Here is a 12,976-nt window from a genome sequence, read left to right as displayed (position 1 = left end):
GTTGTCAGAAGGGACCATTCCTGGAGAAGGATATCATTCTTGGTATAGTAGAGGGTCAGCATAAAAGCGGAAGGCCCTCAAGAAGATGGACTGGCACAGTGGCTGCAACAATGGGCTCAGGTATAGCAAGGATTGTGAGTCTGGTGCAGGACTTGGTAGTGTTTCATTCTGTTGTACAAAGGGTCACTATGAGTTGGAGCAGACTCAATGGCACCTGACAATACAACAACAAATTCATTTTAATTTTGAAAATTTGAAGATTTTGAGAAATTAGTTAATTACTTCTAAATTGTTGGATTTATAAGCCATGAAGTGTGTTTTACTATTCCCTTATTTTCCTTTTAATGACTTCATGATCTACAATTACATCTGTTGTTTTATTCTGTATATATATTTGAGTTTTTCTCTTTTTATCTGTTTTCATTTTTATCATCCTTCCAGAAATTTATCAATTTTATTTATATATTCAAAGAGGCGTGTTTTGTTTTATTGAATTAGGCAAATTTCTTCCTAATTTCCATTTTATTTTCTGATCTTATCATTACTATTTTCTGTCTGTTGCTAGGTTTGGTTTATTTTTATCTGTTCTTTTTATCTTATTTTAAGGTAGGAACATAGATTTTATATGAGACTTATTTTTTTTTCTAAAATATGCATTAAATGTTACAAATTTTCTTCTTAATACTTTTGACACAACCCTACAATTTTTGGTATGTTTTATTTTTGATATCTATGTGGTTTTTTTTTTTTTCTTTTTTTAATTTCTTTGAAACTTTCTTTTTGACCTGTTACTTATTTACACATGTTTTATTTAATTTCCAAATGCTTAGAGTTTTTCCTATTGTCTCTTTGTTATTGTTATCTAACTTGTTTCCATTCAGGAAGATAACATAGTATGTATTAATTCAATTATTTTAGATTTATTGATGATATTTTATGGATAACACTATATCCTGTCCTGATGACTGCCTCATGAACATTAAAAAAAAATGCTAAAAAAAAAAAAAAAGTCTATTCTGCTCATGTTTTAAAAACCCGTTGCTGTTAACTTGATCCCAACTCATAGTGACTATAGTATAAAGTACAACTTGTGCATTTGTTTTCCATGGGTTTGAACTTTATGGAAACAGACTGCCACATACTTCTCCTGTGGAGCAGCTGGTGGATTGATTATAGCTGCCAACCTTTTGGTTAGCCACTTTGTTCTGAATAACTGTATCACCAAGATTCCTTGTTTTATATAGTGCTTTATATATATCAATTAAATGTTATTGGCTGATCGTGTTGATCCAATTGTCCATATTCTTTCTGATTTTCTATCTAGTTTTTCATCACTTGTTTAGAGAGGAATATTAAATAGAATTTCCAAATACAATTGTGGATTTGCCTATTTCTCCTTTTACTTCTATCAGGTTTAGCTTCATGTATGTTCAGGCTCTGCTTTATGGACTAAATATCTTTAAAGTCATTATGTCTTCCTAATGGATTGAACATTTTTTCATTATATAATGACCTTTTCCATAGTTTCATAGTTGTAAAACATGTTAGCTACTAATATAGCCACATCTGCTTTGGTCTGGTTAATGTTTGTATAGTCCATCATTTCCAAATATTTACTTCTAATTTATTTCAATTTATGTTGTTCAATTCAGAATGAATTTCTTATAAACAGAATATAGTCAGGTTCATTTTTTTTAATCTTCTCCACCAACATCAGTATATTGACGGAACTTCCAGAAATGCAAGGTGGATTCAGAAGAGAACATGGAACAAGGGAATGAGGGATAGCATTGCTGATGTTAGATAGATCTTAGCTGAAAACAAAGAATACCAGAAATATGTTTACCTGTGTTTTATTGAATATGCAAAGACATTCCACTGTGCAAGTTATAAAATAAAAAGTATAGACAACATTGTTAAGAATGGGAATTCCAGACCACTATTATACGTGTGAGTAACCTGTACATAAACCAAGAGCCTGTCCTTTGAACAGAACAAGGGAATACTGCAGGGTTTTAAAATCAGAAAGGACATGTGCCAAGGTTATATTCTTTCACTATAATTATTCAATCTGTAGGCTGCATAAATAATCCAAGAATCTGGACTATATGAAGAATGTGGCATAAGAATTGGAGAAAGACTCATTAATAATTGAGATATGCAGATGACATAACCTTGCTTGCTGCAAGTGAAGAGGACTTGAAGTACTTATTGATAAAAGACTACAGTCTTCAGTATGGATTACACCTCAACCTAAAGAAAACAAAGACTTTACAACTGGACAAAAAGACAACATCATGATAAATGGTGAAAAGACTGAAGTTGCAGAAGATTTCATCTTGCTTGGGTTCTCAGTAAACACTCATGGAAGCAACAGTAAAGAAGTCAGACAGCATATTGTACTGGGTACATCTTCTACAAAAGATCTCTTTAAAGCATTGAAGAGCAAAGATGTCACTTTGAAAATTAAAGTATGACTGACCCAAGCCATGATATTTTCAATTGCCTCATATGCGTATGAAAGCAGGACAATGAATCAGGAATACTGAAGAAGAATTGATGCATTTGAATTGTGGTGTTGGCAAAAAAACTGAAAGTACCATGGTTTGCCAGAAGAATAAACAAATCTATACTGGAAAAAGTTCCACCCTAATTCTCTTTAGAAGAGAGAATGGCCAAACTTTTATCCCACCTACTTTGCTCATGTAGTCAGAAGGGACTATTCCTTGGAGAAGACCTTCATGCTTGGCATAATGGAAGGTCAGAGAAAAAGGAGAATACCCTCAACAAGATGGACTGCCACAGTGGTTGCGATGATGGGCTCAAGAACAACAAGGATATTGTTAGAATGGCTCAGGAAAGGGCAGTGTTTCATTCTGTTATACATAGGTTCACTGAGTTGGGATCGACTGGATGGCACCTAACAACTACAACAACAAATCTCTGTATTTTATTTGACATATTTAGATAATTTACATATAAGAAAATTGTTGATATATTACAGCTTAAATCTGCCATTTTTTATTTGTTCTCTGTTTCCTCTTTTTTTTTTTCCTTTTCCTAGTTTCTTTTCTTGTCTTCCTTTAGGCTACTTGAATGTTTTTTGTGTTCCTTCTTGATTTATAAATTGAGTTTTTGAGTGTGTCTCTTTATATAACAAAACAAATGCAATGCACTGCCCTTCAGTGGGATCCGACTCCTAGTGACCACTCCTTGGTGTTTCAAGACGATATCACTATGGAATTAGGTTGCCTAACCTTCCTTCAGAGGAGTCGCTGGTGGGTTTGCACGCTAAGCATTCTTGGTTAGCAGTAAAATGCCTTAGACACTACACCACCAGAGTTCCAATCTCTTTATATAGTCCTCTTTTATTATTATTATTATTATTTTATCTTTTGTGATGGTGGCTCTGAGGTTTAGAAGACATGTATATGTCTTATGCAAGTCTATTGGTATTAGCATTTTACTACTTTGAATGAAAGGTGGACAACTTATCTCCATTTCCTTCATCACTCTCATCTTCTCCACTTCTATATATCATTGTCTTGAGAAACATAAAAAACTCACTGCAGTCCAGTCAAGTCAACTCATAGCGACCGCTCCTTGGGTTTCTGAGGCAATATCTCAACAGAAGCAGATTGCCCAATCTTCCTTCCAAGGAGAGGCTGGTGGGTTTGAGAAACATAGGGTGTCATAATTTTTCTTTCAATACCTGTATAATTTCTAAAACTTATGAAAAGAAAAAAAATGTTCTATTTTATATACTCAAAATTATTTTATTTTTTCTGTTGCTCTTTCTTTTTCAAAGCTCCAAAATTTCTTCTTTTGTCACTTCTTTTAGTTTTCCTTTGTCTGAGAATATCTTTATTTGATTTTCTTTTAGAAAAGATACTTTTTCTCAAGACATAATTTGTGGATGACTGCTATTTTCTATAATCACTTGAAAAATATTTTCCACAGTCTTCGAACCTCCATGGTTGCAGATAAGAAATAAGGATTTATTTGAATTGGTTATCCCCTGTAGGTAATGTATTGCTTCTCTCTTTTTATTTACTTTGAAGTACTTTTTTTCCTTTTCTTCTGTTTTCAGAAAATTATTCATGATTTGTCCTGGTCTAGCTTTCAAAATAAAATATTAAACAACTGCTTCAGTGGTGAAATTTGGTGTGGAGAAGATCATATTTTTACAATAACCACAAAAATTAAATACTTAAAGAAAAATCTAAGCAGCATATGCAACCATATGCTTTCAGAGGGACACAGAAAACTTACTAAACACATTGGAAAATATGTAACTAAATGAGACATATACTCATGCCCCTAGATAGTAATTTTTAATTAGTTGAACATACAAATTTTATGCCTGTTCCTCCTAAATTGATATATAGTAAAATTCCAATCAAACAATATAACTTATTATAAAGCTTCATTAACTAAAACAGCATGACCTGACAAGGAGAGCAGTGGCACAAAAATTAAAACCAGAAATGGTGTACTCCCTGAATAAACTTGATATGTGATAGAGATGTCATTTCAGATTTCTTAAGAAACATAGGTATGTAACAAATATTTCTGCTAAAATTATCTATCTGTGGGCAAAAAAGTTTTATATTCCTAATTTATATTAAACATAAAGCATCAATGAACATAAAAGCAGTCAATCAAATAGACTATTGACATAACTGCAGAAAGAAAAATTTTAACATTAAAAAAATAAATAAATAAACAAGATCTTGAGATGAGATATTTTTAATTAGAAATTGTATAAAAATAAAATTGATAAATGATCATATTTACTTTCATATTTAAGGCTTTTCTCTTCACAAATTTCATAAACCAAAAACCAAACTCACTTCCATCAGGTTGGATCTGACTCCTGGTGACCCCTCCTTGGGTTTCCAAGGTGGTATGACTACATAAGTATATTGCCCAACCTTAGTAAAAAAAAAAAAATGTTTTAAAATTTGAAATTAGATATTTCCAAAATATATAGCTAAAGTTGTTTCTAGAATGTAAAGAAATGTATTTTTTTTAAATGAACAAAATCTAATAAGAAATTAGGCATAATATTTGAATTGTAACTTTACAGAAAATTTATGTAATTATCTAATAAATATGTGAAAAAGTAATAGCTATTAGATAAGTGTAAATCATGTCCCCAGTTACTACTCAGGATACTATTCAATCTTAATAAGGCTGATGTACCCCTAATTCTTGATGAAGAAGTTAAGTAAGTTTCTTTCATGTATTGCCTGCTTAGATGAAAGCTTGTGCACTCACTTTGTAAAACCAATTTGACATTACCTAATCAATTTAAAGTATTAAATTTATATCTCAACAGAGCCACTATTTACTATATGTTGTTGTTGTTGTCATGTGCCTTCGAGTCAGCCCTGACTCATAGTGACCCCTCCTTGGGTTTCCAAGGCAGTATCACTATGGAAGTAGATTGCTTAACCTTCTTTCCAAGGAGTGGGTGGTGGGTTTGAACCTCCAGCCTTCTGGTTAGCAGTCAAATGTCTTAGGCACTACAATACCAGAGATCCTATTTACTGTATAGTATAGATGTATACCTACACAGTTTCACCATGAGACATTTATTAGAATATTTATAGTACACAATAACTAATATTAACCATAAATACCCATCACATGCAGAATAATAGCTTTACTCAATCAATAAGCACCATGCAGTGATGTTAATGTAGATACAATAGCTATCTCATTACAAAAAAAAAAATTAATTTCAAAACAGTGCAAGCACAACACAAGCAAGTCATAGAAAAACACACTGAATGAGATTCCACTGTATCCAGATATAAATAGGAATGCTACATATTTATGTCATAAAACTACAACAAAAAGAGCAAATAATTAATAGAAAATCTCTCATTTGGAAAGGAATTATGGAGTTAGAAAAAAAGAAAAGAGAAGAACACTCTACACATTTCTTAAGCTGAAGGAACTGAAAAAAAAAATGCAAGCTTCATGATTTGACAAAGAGTTGAAATACATTAAATGGAGAAGAGATTGTTTAACAAATGGTGCTGGCAAAACTGGACATCCATATGAAGAAAAATATCCATTCTTCTCACCATACACAAAAACTAACTCCAGATGGACCAAAGGTTTAAATGTGAAACCAAAAACTTAAAGTTCCTCAAGGAAAAAATATGGGCAAATTTAGGGGCCCTAACATATGGCATAAATAAACCATAAAGCATAACCCAAAATGCACAAACAGCAGAAGATAAATGAGATGAATGGGACCTTCTAAAAATTAAATTTCTATGTGCTTCCAAAGACTTCTCCAAAAGAGTCAAAAAAGAACCTACAAATTGGGAAAAAAATATTCAGCAATGACATATCTGACAAAGGACTTATCTCTAAAATTTATCAAAAACTCCAACACCACCACAACAAAAAAGACAAATAATCCAATTAAAAACTGGGCAGAAGACATGAATAGGCACTTCACTAAAGAGGATATTCAAGGGTCCAACAAACACATGAAGAAATGATCATAATCATTAGCCATAAAAGAGATGCAAATCGAAACAACGAGATACCATCTTGCCCCAGCAATAGTAGCAAAATTCAATGAGATAGAAAATAACTAATGCTGGCAAGGATGTGGAGAGATCAGGACTCTCAAACACTGCTGGTGGAACTGTAATACGATACAACCACTGCGGAAAGTTAATTTATTAAAAAGTTGGAATTAGAAATACCGTTTCACCCAGCAATTCCTTTACTAGGTATAGGGAGCTCTGATGGCATAGTGCCTAAGACATTTGACTAACCAGAAGGCAGGCAGTTCAAACCCACCAGCCACTGCTTGGAAGGAAGATTGGGCAATCTATTTCTGTAGAGATATCCCTTCAGAAACCCATGACAGGGTCGCTTTGAGTCAAATTGACTTGAGGTTTTTTTTTTTTTTTTTATCTTTTTATCCTAAAGATGTGAGAGCCAGGACAAGAACAGATATACAAACAGCTATGTTCATCACAGCACTATTTACAACAGCAAAAATATGGAAAAAACCTGGGTGCCCATAAACAGAGGAACTGATAAGCAAACTATGGCACAAACACACAATGGAAAATTATACAACCCTGAAGAATAAAGTAGAATCTGCAAAACCCAGCACAATAGGGATGAACTCGGAGGACATTATGCTGAGTGAAATAAGTCAATGACAGAAGGAGAACACTGTGGAACAAAACTCAAAATCATAAAAAAAATAAATCAGGTTTGCTGGTCTGATAGAGCCTGGTGGAACCACTGAGACTGTGGCCCCTAGCTACCCTTCAGGTCGGAATTGAACCCACTCCTATGGCTTCCAGCCAAACAAAGATGGACATATGAGCCTGAACATTTACATTAGGTAGATACAGTCCTTGGAGATCAATCAAGGGAGAACAGAAAGCCTGTGTATGCATAGAAAGACAACTCAGGGGGCAGAAATGCATGGAAAGGGAGGACACAGGGAAGAGGTAACTAAAGCAAGGAAGTGGGAAGAGAGCGGTTGCATTGTGGGAAATTGCAGTCAATGTTATAGACAAAGTATATGTGAACTGCTGTATGGAAAATGAATTTGCTCTGTAAACTTTCATCCAAATAACATTTTTTTTTTAAATGCAAGCTTCAAGTTGCAATATTGAAGGATATTATGTGCAAAATATTGAATGATGGAGGAAGCATCAAAAGAAGATGGAAGGAATACACAGAGTCACTGTACCAAAAACAGTATTGATTCATGTTCAACCATTTCAGGTGGTATCATATGATCAAGAAACAATGGTATGAAAGGAAAAGGCTGAAGTTACAGTGAAGCCATTTGTTAATAGCAAAGTTTCAGGGACTGACAGAATATTCTTTGGTCAGTTTCAAAAAATAGTTGCAATGTTGGAAGCCCTCTCTCCTCTTTATCAAGAAATTTGTGACAGAGGTACCTGGCCAGCTAACTGGGAGAGATCCTTATTTGTGACCATCTCAAAGAAATGTGGTAAAACAGAATGCAGAAAGTATTGACCAGTGTCATTAATATTATGTTCAAGTAAAAATTTGCTGGAAATAAGTCAAGAATGGTGGCAGCAGTATATAGATAGGGAACTGCCAGAAATAAAATCCACACTCAGAAGAGGATGTATAATGAAGAATATCATTGTTGATGTAAGAAAATACTGATTAAAAGCAGAGCATACCAGAAAGATGTTTATCTATGTTTTACTGATAAAGATATTTCACTGTGTGTATTTTAACAAATTATGGATAACATTGCAAAGAGTGAGAATTCCAAAACACTTAATTATGCTCATGTGAAACCTGTACATAGACTAAGAGGCAATCATTCGAAAAGAACAAGAGAATACTGCATGGTGTCAAATCAAGAAAGATATGTATCAGGGTTGTATCCTTTTATTATACTTACTCTGTCTGAATACTGAATAAATAATCTGATAAACTGGACTCTATGAAATAGAAGGTGCATCAGTATTGTGGCAGAATTCACTAATAACATGCAATATGCAGATGATACAATCTTGCTTGGTGAAAGAGAAGAGGACTTGAAGCACTTACTGATGAAGATCAAGGTCTACAGACTTCAGTATGAATTACAACTCAAAGGGAACAACAACAACAACAACAAAAAAAAAAACCTCACAGTTGGACCAACCTGCAATAGCATAAGAAATGGTGAAAGGACTGAACTTATCAAGGATAGCATTTTACATGGCTCCATAATCAATCCCCATAGAAACAGAATTAAAGAAATCAAATAACCTGTTGCATTGAGAAATTGTATTCCAAAAGATCTCTTTAAAGTGTTAAAGAGCAAAAATTTCACTGTGAAGACTAAGGTGCACCTGACCCAAGTCATGGTATTTTTAATTGCCCCATTTGGATGAAAAAGCTGGACACTGAATATGGAAGAATGAAGAATGCATTAGAATTATGGTGTTGGTCAAGAATATTGAATATACCATGAACTGCTAGAAGAAGAAATAAATCTGTTGGATGTAGTACAGCCAGAATGCTCCTTAGAAGCATTATGGCGAGACTTCATCTCTTGTGCTTTGGTCATGCTGTGAGGAGGGATTAGCACCTAGAGAAGGAGATCATGCTAGGAAAAGTAGAGGGTCAGTCAGAAAGACGAAGATCCCCAAAGAGATAGATTGGCTGCAACAATGAGATCAAGAATAGCAAAGATGGGAGGACGGTGCAGGGCGGGGCAGTGTTTCCTTGTGTTGTATATAAGGTCACTATGAGTTGGAACCATCTCAATGGCACTTAACAGCAACATTCTTTCCTTATTTACAAGAACTAAATTATTTGTTCCTACAATTATTTTGTGAATATCATTTCTCATTCTTTGCCTTTCCCTTACGTACTCTCTCTCTGTTTAAATATTCAGTGCCATACATAATTGCATGGTTTTAATATTGGTTTGAAACTATGGAAAACCTATTTCTCCATGTTTCTAAATATGAAAATGATTTGGAAAAAATGTTCTTTTATCTCAATACGGCTTTAGATATGTCAAAATAAATTTCAAATTTGTTGTATATATCTTCATGTGAAAAGGTATAAAAACAGTCAGTATGATTGCATTGAATAATTTCTGTTCTGCATTACAGTTAATATTATTCAAGCTAATATGTAAACATTTGAAAAACATCAAATGAAACATATTTGTGGTAAATGGTATGGTGTTATAAATATTTATGTCTGATGTATCATCCTTCATGGGTCCATTAATGTTGAATTGAAATAAAATATTTAAATTGTAAATGTAGTATGTGAAATTCTTGACAAATGGCATTTTGGTGTAGGGCTGTGTTCTTGCTTATAGACTATGTTTCATGACTTAATGAGATAAGAATTCAAAATCCCATTGGAGGAAACAAGTGTGGTAGTTATGTTTGTCTGTCAACTTGGCTGGACCTGGTTGAATGGCTGGGTAGCTGGTGATAGGTACAATTCCCCAAGATGAGACTGGTAATCAACTCCATGGTGGGATCTACCACAACCAGCTGAGTAGCTGCCTTTGGGAGGTGGGCTGCTTCCTGTATATAAGGAGAAGCTTGGGGTATAGTTCTAGGTTATGGCACACTTGGACCCTGCATGGAGCCCTGTTGTTGTTCAGCAGCCTGTCAAGCTCTGCCGACTTTGGGACTTACGACGGACTTAAGTTAATGGCCTGCCGCGTGGTTTGGTAACATTGGGACTGTGCCTTTTTACCTGTCAACCTTGGGCTTGGCAGCATCAGCAGCCAGCAGCTGTCTGAGTGAAGAAAAACCTCTAGCTTCAGTGGGCCGGGAGCGAGAGGCAGAGTTGAAGCCCAAGGCTGAGGGGCTTTCACCCAGTCCTTAAAGCTTGGCACTTTGAATTTGGATTTAAAGCCTCCAAATTGTAAGAATAAACTCCTGTTTGTTTAAGCCATCCCATTTGTGTTATATTCTTGCCAGAGAGGTACTAGGTAACCAGAACAACAAGATACTCATTTTTGGTCATAAAACTTCCCTATTCTATGTATCTGGGTGATGTACTGACTTTTCAACTTTAGGAAAAGTCTATATCTTTTCATAGAGTTATTATTTATCTTGGAATCAATGATGTATTATCAGGTAAATTAATTGTGGAGAACTTATGGCAATATAACATGATCATTAGAGTAAAAATTTCTTTGTAAAATTAAAGCTTGCATATTTACCTAGGATATGAGACCTACACTTAATTATAATGTCTGAATCATTAGCCAGTTGAAAATATTATTCATATAATCCTCCAAATGTGAAGATGTGTGGAAGGATTCAGTGAAGACAGCAACTTACACTGAAGGAAATAAGATTATACTAGAGATATGGAAAATATTTCTCAAAGAAGTTCATGAAGACAAAATTGTATTTCTATATTTTATTTTTTATTGCATTACCTCACAAACTCTTATTATTTTATTTTTTACTAAAAATCAATAATATCTTTGCTCAGATAAAACCACAAAACTAAATATGTACCACTATAGGAGTAAAAATAATAAGAGAATCTGAATACCGCTATGGGGTAAAATTAAAATGTATGGGAAAAGAAAATTGTTTATATCATTGAATGAGGAAAAAAAAATAAGATAAATAAAGATACCAAAAATGCAGCAAAAATAGAAATTTAGAACTGTAAACATCTCAAAAGCTGTCAGCTGTATTTTAGGTTAACTGGAAAATTTACGAAACTTAGTAAATATGTCCTTTTTATTTTTTCCTGATCTGCAGGATACAGGACTCTTCCCATGTGGGCAAAGTGAAAGAAAGTAGAAATATTAAGTTGCAAAAGTCAAAACTTAAATCCCCAGTGAAATGGTAAATTAGAATGAAAATGAATCCACAGGGAGAGATCACAAGAAATCACCTATCTCAAACTTAGTGTGTAGTGGGAAAGAGGGGAAAAATAAAAACAAACTTAACAGAAAATGTGTAAGTGCAAATTGAGCCACATGTGAGTTTGCTACTCAAATATAAAATAAACACAGATCCAAAATTCCTAGAGACAAATAGTTATTTCAAAATGGTCCTGGGTTATTACTAAGCCCTATACCTAGTAAAGCAAACAATATTCTCTAGAGGACTTCTTTCTTACAAGAATTGCTACTGGTAAAATTTGATCATACATGAGAACACAATAAAAACTCTCAGAATGCATGGAGAAATAAGGCCCCCAAGGGAGAGAGAGCTACAGAAACAATATTCTGACAAATAAGTATGGTGACACCAGATACAAAATATAATACATATCACACACGGACACACACACACAAAGAGTTGGGGGATTCTTTCTCATATGTACCACAGTGTATGCCTGTAGAAAAGTGTTTATAGAAGAAAAAAAAAAAAAAAGAAATTGTAAGTATGACTCCAGGGTGGAGAAATCACTTGCAGTTGGACTATTTTAAGTGTACACAACCATGGTATCTTCCCTCTACCAGCTCTTCCATGCCCTCCTATTATGTACCCACACCTAACCATGGTTTAGGGGAAATTGTAGAATTCTTACCCTCCACACAGGAGACCTGGATTAATTCCCAGCCAATATACCTCATATGCAGAAACCATCTATTTATCATTGAGGGTTATCTGCAGCTATGCTGTTAAACAGTTTTCAGTTGAACATCTAGACTAAGACAAACTAGGAAGAAATTCCTGACTAACTACTTCTGAAAACTAACCAATGAAAACCCTATGAATCACAACTGTCTGATCTGAAACTGATCATGGGGATGAACTGTGAGTGGGCAGCATTTGTTCTATTGTGCATGGGGTCACTGTGAGTAAGGGACAACTCGATGACAGTTATCAACTACAAGCATGCATGGTTTCAGGCAAGGATTGATATGGAAAAATATTGGGAATTGTGCATAATGTGTCAAAATTTTTACTTGACACTTCTTAAAATACCTGTAAAAAGTTTCTTTTGTATATGTTAATGACTGAGCATTAAGTTCAGGAAAAATAGTTTAGTCAAAATATTTGAATACTAGGTATAGTAATCAGGCTAAGTGTTTTGGCCTTCCTCAGAAAGTATTACCAGAAAAGAGTCTTGGTTTTATCATCAAAATCTTTGTTTTTTGAAAGAGGAGACTGGGTAAGTAATGAGAAAATAGCATGGCCTGGCACTTCATCTCTAGAAGTCAGCTTTAGAAATACTCTTCTGGGAAAGGTTTATAGGTCTCAAACAGAAAAAGAGACTCCAGTATCATATATTTGAAAGCGTGACAAATTGTAACCAACATTTTAAAGGATTAATGGCACTTTCAATAATGAATTATGTGTTTTTTTTCAATTTATCATCCACAAACATATATGTGACTTCTTCTCCTAAATGTTGGTAAGATAATTTTAGGTTACTCTCAAAGGGTTGTTATAAATCAATCAATTAAAAAAAAAAAATTGTACTTAATTTTCCATTTAAAATTTTAATA

This window comes from Orycteropus afer, unplaced genomic scaffold (genome assembly GCF_000298275.1).
Source record: "Orycteropus afer afer isolate SDZICR_OR568_19922 unplaced genomic scaffold, OryAfe1.0 scaffold00439, whole genome shotgun sequence".
In the NCBI taxonomy this organism is placed as follows: Eukaryota; Metazoa; Chordata; class Mammalia; order Tubulidentata; family Orycteropodidae; genus Orycteropus; species Orycteropus afer.
Note: the sequence above shows the minus strand (reverse complement) of the source record.